Raw genomic sequence first — 17384 nt, 5'->3', positions numbered from 1 at the left:
CCATTTTGGCTTTCTCTCACCATTCTAAGCCTATTTTGGACACAGGAGGTGAATTGTCTTTCCAGGGGCTGGCAAACCTGAACTTCTGTACAGGAAACACTCAGAATAGTTAAAGATGATGAATTACATTAGTTGGATGAAGTTTCTTAAGATAATTTGTCTGTATTCAACAGTGTCCATTTTGGCTTTCTCTCACCATTCTAAGCCTATTTTGGACACAGGAGGTGAATTGTCTTTCCAGGGGCTGGCAAACCTGAACTTCTGTACAGGAAACACTCAGAATAGTTAAAGATGATGAATTACATTAGTTGGATGAAGTTTCTTAAGATAATTTGTCTGTATTCAACAGTGTCCATTTTGGCTTTCTCTCACCATTCTAAGCCTATTTTGGACACAGGAGGTGAAATGTGTTATCCTGGACTGATAGACTTACATTTCTGCCCAGAAAACACTTAGAATAGTTAAAGATGATGAATTACATTAGTTGGATGAAGTTTCTTAAGATAATTTGTCTGTATTCAACAGTGTCCATTTTGGCTTTCTCTCACCATTCTAAGCCTATTTTGGACACAGGAGGTGAATTGTCTTTCCAGGGGCTGGCAAACCTGAACTTCTGTACAGGAAACACTCAGAATAGTTAAAGATGATGAATTACATTAGTTGGATGAAGTTTCTTAAGATAATTTGTCTGTATTCAACAGTGTCCATTTTGGCTTTCTCTCACCATTCTAAGCCTATTTTGGACACAGGAGGTGAATTGTCTTTCCAGGGGCTGGCAAACCTGAACTTCTGTACAGGAAACAGTCAGAATAGTTAAAGATGATGAATTACATTAGTTGGATGAAGTTTCTTAAGATAATTTGTCTGTATTCAACAGTGTCCATTTTGGCTTTCTCTCACCATTCTAAGCCTATTTTGGACACAGGAGGTGAATTGCCTTTCCAGGGGCTGGCAAACCTGAACTTCTGTACAGGAAACACTCAGAATAGTTAAAGATGATGAATTACATTAGTTGGATGAAGTTTCTTAAGATAATTTGTCTGTATTCAACAGTGTCCATTTTGGCTTTCTCTCACCATTCTAAGCCTATTTTGGACACAGGAGGTGAATTGTCTTTCCAGGGGCTGGCAAACCTGAATTTCTGTACAGGAAACACTCAGAATAGTTAAAGATGATGAATTACATTAGTTGGATGAAGTTTCTTAAGATAATTTGTCTGTATTCAACAGTGTCCATTTTGGCTTTCTCTCACCATTCTAAGCCTATTTTGGACACAGGAGGTGAAATGTGTTATCCTGGACTGATAGACTTACATTTCTGCCCAGAAAACACTTAGAATAGTTAAAGATGATGAATTACATTAGTTGGATGAAGTTTCTTAAGATAATTTGTCTGTATTCAACAGTGTCCATTTTGGCTTTCTCTCACCATTCTAAGCCTATTTTGGACACAGGAGGTGAATTGTCTTTCCAGGGGCTGGCAAACCTGAACTTCTGTACAGGAAACACTCAGAATAGTTAAAGATGATGAATTACATTAGTTGGATGAAGTTTCTTAAGATAATTTGTCTGTATTCAACAGTGTCCATTTTGGCTTTCTCTCACCATTCTAAGCCTATTTTGGACACAGGAGGTGAAATGTGTTATCCTGGACTGATAGACTTACATTTCTGCCCAGAAAACACTTAGAATAGTTAAAGATGATGAATTACATTAGTTGGATGAAGTTTCTTAAGATAATTTGTCTGTATTCAACAGTGTCCATTTTGGCTTTCTCTCACCATTCTAAGCCTATTTTGGACACAGGAGGTGAATTGTCTTTCCAGGGGCTGGCAAACCTGAACTTCTGTACAGGAAACACTCAGAATAGTTAAAGATGATGAATTACATTAGTTGGATGAAGTTTCTTAAGATAATTTGTCTGTATTCAACAGTGTCCATTTTGGCTTTCTCTCACCATTCTAAGCCTATTTTGGACACAGGAGGTGAATTGTCTTTCCAGGGGCTGGCAAACCTGAACTTCTGTACAGGAAACACTCAGAATAGTTAAAGATGATGAATTACATTAGTTGGATGAAGTTTCTTAAGATAATTTGTCTGTATTCAACAGTGTCCATTTTGGCTTTCTCTCACCATTCTAAGCCTATTTTGGACACAGGAGGTGAAATGTGTTATCCTGGACTGATAGACTTACATTTCTGCCCAGAAAACACTTAGAATAGTTAAAGATGATGAATTACATTAGTTGGATGAAGTTTCTCCAGCTAATTTGTCTGTATTCAACAGTGTCCATTTTGGCTTTCTCTCACCATTCTAAGCCTATTTTGGACACAGGAGGTGAATTGTCTTTCCAGGGGCTGGCAAACCTGAACTTCTGTACAGGAAACACTCAGAATAGTTAAAGATGATGAATTACATTAGTTGGATGAAGTTTCTTAAGATAATTTGTCTGTATTCAACAGTGTCCATTTTGGCTTTCTCTCACCATTCTAAGCCTATTTTGGACACAGGAGGTGAATTGTCTTTCCAGGTGCTGGCAAACCTGAACTTCTGTATGGGAAACACTCAGAATAGTTAAAGATGATGAATTACATTAGTTGGATGAAGTTTCTTAAGATAATTTGTCTGTATTCAACAGTGTCCATTTTGGCTTTCTCTCACCATTCTAAGCCTATTTTGGACACAGGAGGTGTATTGTCTTTCCAGGGGCTGGCAAACCTGAACTTCTGTACAGGAAACACTCAGAATAGTTAAAGATGATGAATTACATTAGTTGGATGAAGTTTCTTAAGATAATTTGTCTGTATTCAACAGTGTCCATTTTGGCTTTCTCTCACCATTCTAAGCCTATTTTGGACACAGGAGGTGAATTGTCTTTCCAGGGGCTGGCAAACCTGAACTTCTGTACAGGAAACACTCAGAATAGTTAAAGATGATGAATTACATTAGTTGGATGAAGTTTCTTAAGATAATTTGTCTGTATTCAACAGTGTCCATTTTGGCTTTCTCTCACCATTCTAAGCCTATTTTGGACACAGGAGGTGAATTGTCTTTCCAGGTGCTGGCAAACCTGAACTTCTGTATGGGAAACACTCAGAATAGTTAAAGATGATGAATTACATTAGTTGGATGAAGTTTCTTAAGATAATTTGTCTGTATTCAACAGTGTCCATTTTGGCTTTCTCTCACCATTCTAAGCCTATTTTGGACACAGGAGGTGAATTGTCTTTCCAGGGGCTGGCAAACCTGAACTTCTGTACAGGAAACACTCAGAATAGTTAAAGATGATGAATTACATTAGTTGGATGAAGTTTCTTAAGATAATTTGTCTGTATTCAACAGTGTCCATTTTGGCTTTCTCTCACCATTCTAAGCCTATTTTGGACACAGGAGGTGAATTGTCTTTCCAGGGGCTGGCAAACCTGAACTTCTGTACAGGAAACACTCAGAATAGTTAAAGATGATGAATTACATTAGTTGGATGAAGTTTCTTAAGATAATTTGTCTGTATTCAACAGTGTCCATTTTGGCTTTCTCTCACCATTCTAAGCCTATTTTGGACACAGGAGGTGAAATGTGTTATCCTGGACTGATAGACTTACATTTCTGCCCAGAAAACACTTAGAATAGTTAAAGATGATGAATTACATTAGTTGGATGAAGTTTCTTAAGATAATTTGTCTGTATTCAACAGTGTCCATTTTGGCTTTCTCTCACCATTCTAAGCCTATTTTGGACACAGGAGGTGAATTGTCTTTCCAGGGGCTGGCAAACCTGAACTTCTGTACAGGAAACACTCAGAATAGTTAAAGATGATGAATTACATTAGTTGGATGAAGTTTCTTAAGATAATTTGTCTGTATTCAACAGTGTCCATTTTGGCTTTCTCTCACCATTCTAAGCCTATTTTGGACACAGGAGGTGAATTGTCTTTCCAGGGGCTGGCAAACCTGAACTTCTGTACAGGAAACAGTCAGAATAGTTAAAGATGATGAATTACATTAGTTGGATGAAGTTTCTTAAGATAATTTGTCTGTATTCAACAGTGTCCATTTTGGCTTTCTCTCACCATTCTAAGCCTATTTTGGACACAGGAGGTGAATTGCCTTTCCAGGGGCTGGCAAACCTGAACTTCTGTACAGGAAACACTCAGAATAGTTAAAGATGATGAATTACATTAGTTGGATGAAGTTTCTTAAGATAATTTGTCTGTATTCAACAGTGTCCATTTTGGCTTTCTCTCACCATTCTAAGCCTATTTTGGACACAGGAGGTGAATTGTCTTTCCAGGGGCTGGCAAACCTGAATTTCTGTACAGGAAACACTCAGAATAGTTAAAGATGATGAATTACATTAGTTGGATGAAGTTTCTTAAGATAATTTGTCTGTATTCAACAGTGTCCATTTTGGCTTTCTCTCACCATTCTAAGCCTATTTTGGACACAGGAGGTGAAATGTGTTATCCTGGACTGATAGACTTACATTTCTGCCCAGAAAACACTTAGAATAGTTAAAGATGATGAATTACATTAGTTGGATGAAGTTTCTTAAGATAATTTGTCTGTATTCAACAGTGTCCATTTTGGCTTTCTCTCACCATTCTAAGCCTATTTTGGACACAGGAGGTGAATTGTCTTTCCAGGGGCTGGCAAACCTGAACTTCTGTACAGGAAACACTCAGAATAGTTAAAGATGATGAATTACATTAGTTGGATGAAGTTTCTTAAGATAATTTGTCTGTATTCAACAGTGTCCATTTTGGCTTTCTCTCACCATTCTAAGCCTATTTTGGACACAGGAGGTGAAATGTGTTATCCTGGACTGATAGACTTACATTTCTGCCCAGAAAACACTTAGAATAGTTAAAGATGATGAATTACATTAGTTGGATGAAGTTTCTTAAGATAATTTGTCTGTATTCAACAGTGTCCATTTTGGCTTTCTCTCACCATTCTAAGCCTATTTTGGACACAGGAGGTGAATTGTCTTTCCAGGGGCTGGCAAACCTGAACTTCTGTACAGGAAACACTCAGAATAGTTAAAGATGATGAATTACATTAGTTGGATGAAGTTTCTTAAGATAATTTGTCTGTATTCAACAGTGTCCATTTTGGCTTTCTCTCACCATTCTAAGCCTATTTTGGACACAGGAGGTGAATTGTCTTTCCAGGGGCTGGCAAACCTGAACTTCTGTACAGGAAACACTCAGAATAGTTAAAGATGATGAATTACATTAGTTGGATGAAGTTTCTTAAGATAATTTGTCTGTATTCAACAGTGTCCATTTTGGCTTTCTCTCACCATTCTAAGCCTATTTTGGACACAGGAGGTGAAATGTGTTATCCTGGACTGATAGACTTACATTTCTGCCCAGAAAACACTTAGAATAGTTAAAGATGATGAATTACATTAGTTGGATGAAGTTTCTTAAGATAATTTGTCTGTATTCAACAGTGTCCATTTTGGCTTTCTCTCACCATTCTAAGCCTATTTTGGACACAGGAGGTGAATTGTCTTTCCAGGGGCTGGCAAACCTGAACTTCTGTACAGGAAACACTCAGAATAGTTAAAGATGATGAATTACATTAGTTGGATGAAGTTTCTTAAGATAATTTGTCTGTATTCAACAGTGTCCATTTTGGCTTTCTCTCACCATTCTAAGCCTATTTTGGACACAGGAGGTGAAATGTGTTATCCTGGACTGATAGACTTACATTTCTGCCCAGAAAACACTTAGAATAGTTAAAGATGATGAATTACATTAGTTGGATGAAGTTTCTTAAGATAATTTGTCTGTATTCAACAGTGTCCATTTTGGCTTTCTCTCACCATTCTAAGCGTATTTTGGACACAGGAGGTGAATTGTCTTTCCAGGGGCTGGCAAACCTGAACTTCTGTACAGGAAACACTCAGAATAGTTAAAGATGATGAATTACATTAGTTGGATGAAGTTTCTTAAGATAATTTGTCTGTATTCAACAGTGTCCATTTTGGCTTTCTCTCACCATTCTAAGCCTATTTTGGACACAGGAGGTGAATTGTCTTTCCAGGGGCTGGCAAACCTGAATTTCTGTACAGGAAACACTCAGAATAGTTAAAGATGATGAATTACATTAGTTGGATGAAGTTTCTTAAGATAATTTGTCTGTATTCAACAGTGTCCATTTTGGCTTTCTCTCACCATTCTAAGCCTATTTTGGACACAGGAGGTGAAATGTGTTATCCTGGACTGATAGACTTACATTTCTGCCCAGAAAACACTTAGAATAGTTAAAGATGATGAATTACATTAGTTGGATGAAGTTTCTTAAGATAATTTGTCTGTATTCAACAGTGTCCATTTTGGCTTTCTCTCACAATTCTAAGCCTATTTTGGACACGGGAGGTGAAATGTGTTATCCTGGACTGATAGACTTACATTTCTGCCCAGAAAACACTTAGAATAGTTAAAGATGATGAATTACATTAGTTGGATGAAGTTTCTTAAGATAATTTGTCTGTATTCAACAGTGTCCATTTTGGCTTTCTCTCACCATTCTAAGCCTATTTTGGACACAGGAGGTGAAATGTGTTATCCTGGACTGATAGACTTACATTTCTGCCCAGAAAACACTTAGAATAGTTAAAGATGATGAATTACATTAGTTGGATGAAGTTCCTTAAGATAATTTGTCTGTATTCAACAGTGTCCATTTTGGCTTTCTCTCACCATTCTAAGCCTATTTTGGACACAGGAGGTGAATTGTCTTTCCAGGGGCTGGCAAACCTGAACTTCTGTACAGGAAACACTCAGAATAGTTAAAGATGATGAATTACATTAGTTGGATGAAGTTTCTTAAGATAATTTGTCTGTATTCAACAGTGTCCATTTTGGCTTTCTCTCACCATTCTAAGCCTATTTTGGTCACGGGAGGTGAAATGTGTTATCCTGGACTGATAGACTTACATTTCTGCCCAGAAAACACTTAGAATAGTTAAAGATGATGAATTACATTAGTTGGATGAAGTTTCTTAAGATAATTTGTCTGTATTCAACAGTGTCCATTTTGGCTTTCTCTCACCATTCTAAGCCTATTTTGGACACAGGAGGTGAAATGTGTTATCCTGGACTGATAGACTTACATTTCTGCCCAGAAAACACTTAGAATAGTTAAAGATGATGAATTACATTAGTTGGATGAAGTTTCTTAAGATAATTTGTCTGTATTCAACAGTGTCCATTTTGGCTTTCTCTCACCATTCTAAGCCTATTTTGGACACAGGAGGTGAATTGTCTTTCCAGGGGCTGGCAAACCTGAACTTCTGTACAGGAAACACTCAGAATAGTTAAAGATGATGAATTACATTAGTTGGATGAAGTTTCTTAAGATAATTTGTCTGTATTCAACAGTGTCCATTTTGGCTTTCTCTCACCATTCTAAGCCTATTTTGGACACAGGAGGTGAATTGTCTTTCCAGGGGCTGGCAAACCTGAACTTCTGTACAGGAAACACTCAGAATAGTTAAAGATGATGAATTACATTAGTTGGATGAAGTTTCTTAAGATAATTTGTCTGTATTCAACAGTGTCCATTTTGGCTTTCTCTCACCATTCTAAGCCTATTTTGGACACAGGAGGTGAATTGTCTTTCCAGGGGCTGGCAAACCTGAACTTCTGTACAGGAAACACTCAGAATAGTTAAAGATGATGAATTACATTAGTTGGATGAAGTTTCTTAAGATAATTTGTCTGTATTCAACAGTGTCCATTTTGGCTTTCTCTCACCATTCTAAGCCTATTTTGGACACAGGAGGTGAAATGTGTTATCCTGGACTGATAGACTTACATTTCTGCCCAGAAAACACTTAGAATAGTTAAAGATGATGAATTACATTAGTTGGATGAAGTTTCTTAAGATAATTTGTCTGTATTCAACAGTGTCCATTTTGGCTTTCTCTCACCATTCTAAGCCTATTTTGGACACAGGAGGTGAATTGTCTTTCCAGGGGCTGGCAAACCTGAACTTCTGTACAGGAAACACTTAGAATAGTTAAAGATGATGAATTACATTAGTTGGATGAAGTTTCTTAAGATAATTTGTCTGTATTCAACAGTGTCCATTTTGGCTTTCTCTCACCATTCTAAGCCTATTTTGGACACAGGAGGTGAATTGTCTTTCCAGGGGCTGGCAAACCTGAACTTCTGTACAGGAAACAGTCAGAATAGTTAAAGATGATGAATTACATTAGTTGGATGAAGTTTCTTAAGATAATTTGTCTGTATTCAACAGTGTCCATTTTGGCTTTCTCTCACCATTCTAAGCCTATTTTGGACACAGGAGGTGAATTGTCTTTCCAGGGGCTGGCAAACCTGAACTTCTGTACAGGAAACACTCAGAATAGTTAAAGATGATGAATTACATTAGTTGGATGAAGTTTCTTAAGATAATTTGTCTGTATTCAACAGTGTCCATTTTGGCTTTCTCTCACCATTCTAAGCCTATTTTGGACACAGGAGGTGAATTGCCTTTCCAGGGGCTGGCAAACCTGAACTTCTGTACAGGAAACACTCAGAATAGTTAAAGATGATGAATTACATTAGTTGGATGAAGTTTCTTAAGATAATTTGTCTGTATTCAACAGTGTCCATTTTGGCTTTCTCTCACCATTCTAAGCCTATTTTGGACACAGGAGGTGAATTGCCTTTCCAGGGGCTGGCAAACCTGAACTTCTGTACAGGAAACACTCAGAATAGTTAAAGATGATGAATTACATTAGTTGGATGAAGTTTCTTAAGATAATTTGTCTGTATTCAACAGTGTCCATTTTGGCTTTCTCTCACCATTCTAAGCCTATTTTGGACACAGGAGGTGAATTGTCTTTCCAGGGGCTGGCAAACCTGAATTTCTGTACAGGAAACACTCAGAATAGTTAAAGATGATGAATTACATTAGTTGGATGAAGTTTCTTAAGATAATTTGTCTGTATTCAACAGTGTCCATTTTGGCTTTCTCTCACCATTCTAAGCCTATTTTGGACACAGGAGGTGAAATGTGTTATCCTGGACTGATAGACTTACATTTCTGCCCAGAAAACACTTAGAATAGTTAAAGATGATGAATTACATTAGTTGGATGAAGTTTCTTAAGATAATTTGTCTGTATTCAACAGTGTCCATTTTGGCTTTCTCTCACAATTCTAAGCCTATTTTGGACACGGGAGGTGAAATGTGTTATCCTGGACTGATAGACTTACATTTCTGCCCAGAAAACACTTAGAATAGTTAAAGATGATGAATTACATTAGTTGGATGAAGTTTCTTAAGATAATTTGTCTGTATTCAACAGTGTCCATTTTGGCTTTCTCTCACCATTCTAAGCCTATTTTGGACACAGGAGGTGAAATGTGTTATCCTGGACTGATAGACTTACATTTCTGCCCAGAAAACACTTAGAATAGTTAAAGATGATGAATTACATTAGTTGGATGAAGTTCCTTAAGATAATTTGTCTGTATTCAACAGTGTCCATTTTGGCTTTCTCTCACCATTCTAAGCCTATTTTGGACACAGGAGGTGAATTGTCTTTCCAGGGGCTGGCAAACCTGAACTTCTGTACAGGAAACACTCAGAATAGTTAAAGATGATGAATTACATTAGTTGGATGAAGTTTCTTAAGATAATTTGTCTGTATTCAACAGTGTCCATTTTGGCTTTCTCTCACCATTCTAAGCCTATTTTGGACACGGGAGGTGAAATGTGTTATCCTGGACTGATAGACTTACATTTCTGCCCAGAAAACACTTAGAATAGTTAAAGATGATGAATTACATTAGTTGGATGAAGTTTCTTAAGATAATTTGTCTGTATTCAACAGTGTCCATTTTGGCTTTCTCTCACCATTCTAAGCCTATTTTGGACACAGGAGGTGAAATGTGTTATCCTGGACTGATAGACTTACATTTCTGCCCAGAAAACACTTAGAATAGTTAAAGATGATGAATTACATTAGTTGGATGAAGTTTCTTAAGATAATTTGTCTGTATTCAACAGTGTCCATTTTGGCTTTCTCTCACCATTCTAAGCCTATTTTGGACACAGGAGGTGAATTGTCTTTCCAGGGGCTGGCAAACCTGAACTTCTGTACAGGAAACACTCAGAATAGTTAAAGATGATGAATTACATTAGTTGGATGAAGTTTCTTAAGATAATTTGTCTGAATTCAACAGTGTCCATTTTGGCTTTCTCTCACCATTCTAAGCCTATTTTGGACACAGGAGGTGAAATGTGTTATCCTGGACTGATAGACTTACATTTCTGCCCAGAAAACACTTAGAATAGTTAAAGATGATGAATTACATTAGTTGGATGAAGTTTCTTAAGATAATTTGTCTGTATTCAACAGTGTCCATTTTGGCTTTCTCTCACCATTCTAAGCCTATTTTGGACACAGGAGGTGAATTGTCTTTCCAGGGGCTGGCAAACCTGAACTTCTGTACAGGAAACACTCAGAATAGTTAAAGATGATGAATTACATTAGTTGGATGAAGTTTCTTAAGATAATTTGTCTGTATTCAACAGTGTCCATTTTGGCTTTCTCTCACCATTCTAAGCCTATTTTGGACACAGGAGGTGAATTGTCTTTCCAGGGGCTGGCAAACCTGAACTTCTGTACAGGAAACACTCAGAATAGTTAAAGATGATGAATTACATTAGTTGGATGAAGTTTCTTAAGATAATTTGTCTGTATTCAACAGTGTCCATTTTGGCTTTCTCTCACCATTCTAAGCCTATTTTGGACACAGGAGGTGAAATGTGTTATCCTGGACTGATAGACTTACATTTCTGCCCAGAAAACACTTAGAATAGTTAAAGATGATGAATTACATTAGTTGGATGAAGTTTCTTAAGATAATTTGTCTGTATTCAACAGTGTCCATTTTGGCTTTCTCTCACCATTCTAAGCCTATTTTGGACACAGGAGGTGAATTGTCTTTCCAGGGGCTGGCAAACCTGAACTTCTGTACAGGAAACACTTAGAATAGTTAAAGATGATGAATTACATTAGTTGGATGAAGTTTCTTAAGATAATTTGTCTGTATTCAACAGTGTCCATTTTGGCTTTCTCTCACCATTCTAAGCCTATTTTGGACACAGGAGGTGAATTGTCTTTCCAGGGGCTGGCAAACCTGAACTTCTGTACAGGAAACAGTCAGAATAGTTAAAGATGATGAATTACATTAGTTGGATGAAGTTTCTTAAGATAATTTGTCTGTATTCAACAGTGTCCATTTTGGCTTTCTCTCACCATTCTAAGCCTATTTTGGACACAGGAGGTGAAATGTGTTATCCTGGACTGATAGACTTACATTTCTGCCCAGAAAACACTTAGAATAGTTAAAGATGATGAATTACATTAGTTGGATGAAGTTTCTTAAGATAATTTGTCTGTATTCAACAGTGTCCATTTTGGCTTTCTCTCACCATTCTAAGCCTATTTTGGACACAGGAGGTGAATTGTCTTTCCAGGGGCTGGCAAACCTGAACTTCTGTACAGGAAACACTTAGAATAGTTAAAGATGATGAATTACATTAGTTGGATGAAGTTTCTTAAGATAATTTGTCTGTATTCAACAGTGTCCATTTTGGCTTTCTCTCACCATTCTAAGCCTATTTTGGACACAGGAGGTGAATTGTCTTTCCAGGGGCTGGCAAACCTGAACTTCTGTACAGGAAACAGTCAGAATAGTTAAAGATGATGAATTACATTAGTTGGATGAAGTTTCTTAAGATAATTTGTCTGTATTCAACAGTGTCCATTTTGGCTTTCTCTCACCATTCTAAGCCTATTTTGGACACAGGAGGTGAATTGCCTTTCCAGGGGCTGGCAAACCTGAACTTCTGTACAGGAAACACTCAGAATAGTTAAAGATGATGAATTACATTAGTTGGATGAAGTTTCTTAAGATAATTTGTCTGTATTCAACAGTGTCCATTTTGGCTTTCTCTCACCATTCTAAGCCTATTTTGGACACAGGAGGTGAATTGCCTTTCCAGGGGCTGGCAAACCTGAACTTCTGTACAGGAAACACTCAGAATAGTTAAAGATGATGAATTACATTAGTTGGATGAAGTTTCTTAAGATAATTTGTCTGTATTCAACAGTGTCCATTTTGGCTTTCTCTCACCATTCTAAGCCTATTTTGGACACAGGAGGTGAATTGCCTTTCCAGGGGCTGGCAAACCTGAACTTCTGTACAGGAAACACTCAGAATAGTTAAAGATGATGAATTACATTAGTTGGATGAAGTTTCTTAAGATAATTTGTCTGTATTCAACAGTGTCCATTTTGGCTTTCTCTCACCATTCTAAGCCTATTTTGGACACAGGAGGTGAATTGTCTTTCCAGGGGCTGGCAAACCTGAATTTCTGTACAGGAAACACTCAGAATAGTTAAAGATGATGAATTACATTAGTTGGATGAAGTTTCTTAAGATAATTTGTCTGTATTCAACAGTGTCCATTTTGGCTTTCTCTCACCATTCTAAGCCTATTTTGGACACAGGAGGTGAAATGTGTTATCCTGGACTGATAGACTTACATTTCTGCCCAGAAAACACTTAGAATAGTTAAAGATGATGAATTACATTAGTTGGATGAAGTTTCTTAAGATAATTTGTCTGTATTCAACAGTGTCCATTTTGGCTTTCTCTCACAATTCTAAGCCTATTTTGGACACGGGAGGTGAAATGTGTTATCCTGGACTGATAGACTTACATTTCTGCCCAGAAAACACTTAGAATAGTTAAAGATGATGAATTACATTAGTTGGATGAAGTTTCTTAAGATAATTTGTCTGTATTCAACAGTGTCCATTTTGGCTTTCTCTCACCATTCTAAGCCTATTTTGGACACAGGAGGTGAAATGTGTTATCCTGGACTGATAGACTTACATTTCTGCCCAGAAAACACTTAGAATAGTTAAAGATGATGAATTACATTAGTTGGATGAAGTTCCTTAAGATAATTTGTCTGTATTCAACAGTGTCCATTTTGGCTTTCTCTCACCATTCTAAGCCTATTTTGGACACAGGAGGTGAATTGTCTTTCCAGGGGCTGGCAAACCTGAACTTCTGTACAGGAAACACTCAGAATAGTTAAAGATGATGAATTACATTAGTTGGATGAAGTTTCTTAAGATAATTTGTCTGTATTCAACAGTGTCCATTTTGGCTTTCTCTCACCATTCTAAGCCTATTTTGGACACGGGAGGTGAAATGTGTTATCCTGGACTGATAGACTTACATTTCTGCCCAGAAAACACTTAGAATAGTTAAAGATGATGAATTACATTAGTTGGATGAAGTTTCTTAAGATAATTTGTCTGTATTCAACAGTGTCCATTTTGGCTTTCTCTCACCATTCTAAGCCTATTTTGGACACAGGAGGTGAAATGTGTTATCCTGGACTGATAGACTTACATTTCTGCCCAGAAAACACTTAGAATAGTTAAAGATGATGAATTACATTAGTTGGATGAAGTTTCTTAAGATAATTTGTCTGTATTCAACAGTGTCCATTTTGGCTTTCTCTCACCATTCTAAGCCTATTTTGGACACAGGAGGTGAATTGTCTTTCCAGGGGCTGGCAAACCTGAACTTCTGTACAGGAAACACTTAGAATAGTTAAAGATGATGAATTACATTAGTTGGATGAAGTTTCTTAAGATAATTTGTCTGTATTCAACAGTGTCCATTTTGGCTTTCTCTCACCATTCTAAGCCTATTTTGGACACAGGAGGTGAATTGTCTTTCCAGGGGCTGGCAAACCTGAACTTCTGTACAGGAAACAGTCAGAATAGTTAAAGATGATGAATTACATTAGTTGGATGAAGTTTCTTAAGATAATTTGTCTGTATTCAACAGTGTCCATTTTGGCTTTCTCTCACCATTCTAAGCCTATTTTGGACACAGGAGGTGAATTGCCTTTCCAGGGGCTGGCAAACCTGAACTTCTGTACAGGAAACACTCAGAATAGTTAAAGATGATGAATTACATTAGTTGGATGAAGTTTCTTAAGATAATTTGTCTGTATTCAACAGTGTCCATTTTGGCTTTCTCTCACCATTCTAAGCCTATTTTGGACACAGGAGGTGAATTGCCTTTCCAGGGGCTGGCAAACCTGAACTTCTGTACAGGAAACACTCAGAATAGTTAAAGATGATGAATTACATTAGTTGGATGAAGTTTCTTAAGATAATTTGTCTGTATTCAACAGTGTCCATTTTGGCTTTCTCTCACCATTCTAAGCCTATTTTGGACACAGGAGGTGAATTGCCTTTCCAGGGGCTGGCAAACCTGAACTTCTGTACAGGAAACACTCAGAATAGTTAAAGATGATGAATTACATTAGTTGGATGAAGTTTCTTAAGATAATTTGTCTGTATTCAACAGTGTCCATTTTGGCTTTCTCTCACCATTCTAAGCCTATTTTGGACACAGGAGGTGAATTGTCTTTCCAGGGGCTGGCAAACCTGAATTTCTGTACAGGAAACACTTAGAATAGTTAAAGATGATGAATTACATTAGTTGGATGAAGTTTCTTAAGATAATTTGTCTGTATTCAACAGTGTCCATTTTGGCTTTCTCTCACCATTCTAAGCCTATTTTTGACACAGGAGGTGAAATGTGTTATCCTGGACTGATAGACTTACATTTCTGCCCAGAAAACACTTAGAATAGTTAAAGATGATGAATTACATTAGTTGGATGAAGTTTCTTAAGATAATTTGTCTGTATTCAACAGTGTCCATTTTGGCTTTCTCTCACCATTCTAAGCCTATTTTGGACACAGGAGGTGAAATGTGTTATCCTGGACTGATAGACTTACATTTCTGCCCAGAAAACACTTAGAATAGTTAAAGATGATGAATTACATTAGTTGGATGAAGTTTCTTAAGATAATTTGTCTGTATTCAACAGTGTCCATTTTGGCTTTCTCTCACCATTCTAAGCCTATTTTGGACACAGGAGGTGAAATGTGTTATCCTGGACTGATAGACTTACATTTCTGCCCAGAAAACACTTAGAATAGTTAAAGATGATGAATTACATTAGTTGGATGAAGTTTCTTAAGATAATTTGTCTGTATTCAACAGTGTCCATTTTGGCTTTCTCTCACCATTCTAAGCCTATTTTGGACACAGGAGGTGAATTGTCTTTCCAGGGGCTGGCAAACCTGAACTTCTGTACAGGAAACACTCAGAATAGTTAAAGATGATGAATTACATTAGTTGGATGAAGTTTCTTAAGATAATTTGTCTGTATTCAACAGTGTCCATTTTGGCTTTCTCTCACCATTCTAAGCCTATTTTGGACACAGGAGGTGAAATGTGTTATCCTGGACTGATAGACTTACATTTCTGCCCAGAAAACACTTAGAATAGTTAAAGATGATGAATTACATTAGTTGGATGAAGTTTCTCCAGCTAATTTGTCTGTATTCAACAGTGTCCATTTTGGCTTTCTCTCACCATTCTAAGCCTATTTTGGACACAGGAGGTGAATTGTCTTTCCAGGGGCTGGCAAACCTGAACTTCTGTACAGGAAACACTCAGAATAGTTAAAGATGATGAATTACATTAGTTGGATGAAGTTTCTTAAGATAATTTGTCTGTATTCAACAGTGTCCATTTTGGCTTTCTCTCACCATTCTAAGCCTATTTTGGACACAGGAGGTGAAATGTGTTATCCTGGACTGATAGACTTACATTTCTGCCCAGAAAACACTTAGAATAGTTAAAGATGATGAATTACATTAGTTGGATGAAGTTTCTTAAGATAATTTGTCTGTATTCAACAGTGTCCATTTTGGCTTTCTCTCACCATTCTAAGCCTATTTTGGACACAGGAGGTGAATTGTCTTTCCAGGGGCTGGCAAACCTGAACTTCTGTACAGGAAACACTCAGAATAGTTAAAGATGATGAATTACATTAGTTGGATGAAGTTTCTTAAGATAATTTGTCTGTATTCAACAGTGTCCATTTTGGCTTTCTCTCACCATTCTAAGCCTATTTTGGACACAGGAGGTGAAATGTGTTATCCTGGACTGATAGACTTACATTTCTGCCCAGAAAACACTTAGAATAGTTAAAGATGATGAATTACATTAGTTGGATGAAGTTTCTTAAGATAATTTGTCTGTATTCAACAGTGTCCATTTTGGCTTTCTCTCACCATTCTAAGCCTATTTTGGACACAGGAAGTGAATTGTCTTTCCAGGGGCTGGCAAACCTGAACTTCTGTACAGGAAACACTCAGAATAGTTAAAGATGATGAATTACATTAGTTAAAGATGAAAAAAAGTTCAGGTTTACCTGCCCTTGGAATACCTCCTCCTGTGTCCAAAATAGGCTTAGAATGGTGAGAGAAAGCCAAAATGGACACTGTTGAATACAGACAAATTATCTTAAGAAACTTCATCCAACTAATGTAATTCATCATCTTTAACTATTCTAAGTGTTTTCTGGGCAGAAATGTAAGTCTATCAGTCCAGAATAACACATTTCACCTCCTGTGTCCAAAATAGGCTTAGAATGGTGAGAGAAAGCCAAAATGGACACTGTTGAATACAGACAAGTTATCTTAAGAAACTTCATCCAACTAATGTAATTCATCATCTTTAACTATTCTAAGTGTTTTCTGGGCAGAAATGTAAGTCTATCAGTCCAGGATAACACATTTCACCTCCTGTGTCCAAAATAGGCTTAGAATGGTGAGAGAAAGCCAAAATGGACACTGTTGAATACAGACAAATTATCTTAAGAAACTTCATCCAACTAATGTAATTCATCATCTTTAACTATTCTAAGTGTTTTCTGGGCAGAAATGTAAGTCTATCAGTCCAGGATAACACATTTCACCTCCTGTGTCCAAAATAGGCTTAGAATGGTGAGAGAAAGCCAAAATGGACACTGTTGAATACAGACAAATTATCTTAAGAAACTTCATCCAACTAATGTAATTCATCATCTTTAACTATTCTAAGTGTTTTCTGGGCAAAAATGTAAGTCTATCAGTCCAGGATAACACATTTCACCTCCTGTGTCCAAAATAGGCTTAGAATGGTGAGAGAAAGCCAAAATGGACACTGTTGAATACAGACAAATTATCTTAAGAAACTTCATCCAACTAATGTAATTCATCATCTTTAACTATTCTGAGTGTTTCCTGTACAGAAGTTCAGGTTTGCCAGCCCCTGGAAAGACAATTCACCTCCTGTGTCCAAAATAGGCTTAGAATGGTGAGAGAAAGCCAAAATGGACACTGTTGAATACAGACAAATTATCTTAAGAAACTTCATCCAACTAATGTAATTCATCATCTTTAACTATTCTGAGTGTTTCCTG

The sequence above is a fragment of the Pempheris klunzingeri genome, chromosome 20 (genome assembly GCF_042242105.1).
Source record: "Pempheris klunzingeri isolate RE-2024b chromosome 20, fPemKlu1.hap1, whole genome shotgun sequence".
In the NCBI taxonomy this organism is placed as follows: Eukaryota; Metazoa; Chordata; class Actinopteri; order Acropomatiformes; family Pempheridae; genus Pempheris; species Pempheris klunzingeri.
This window is presented reverse-complemented; position numbering follows the sequence as displayed.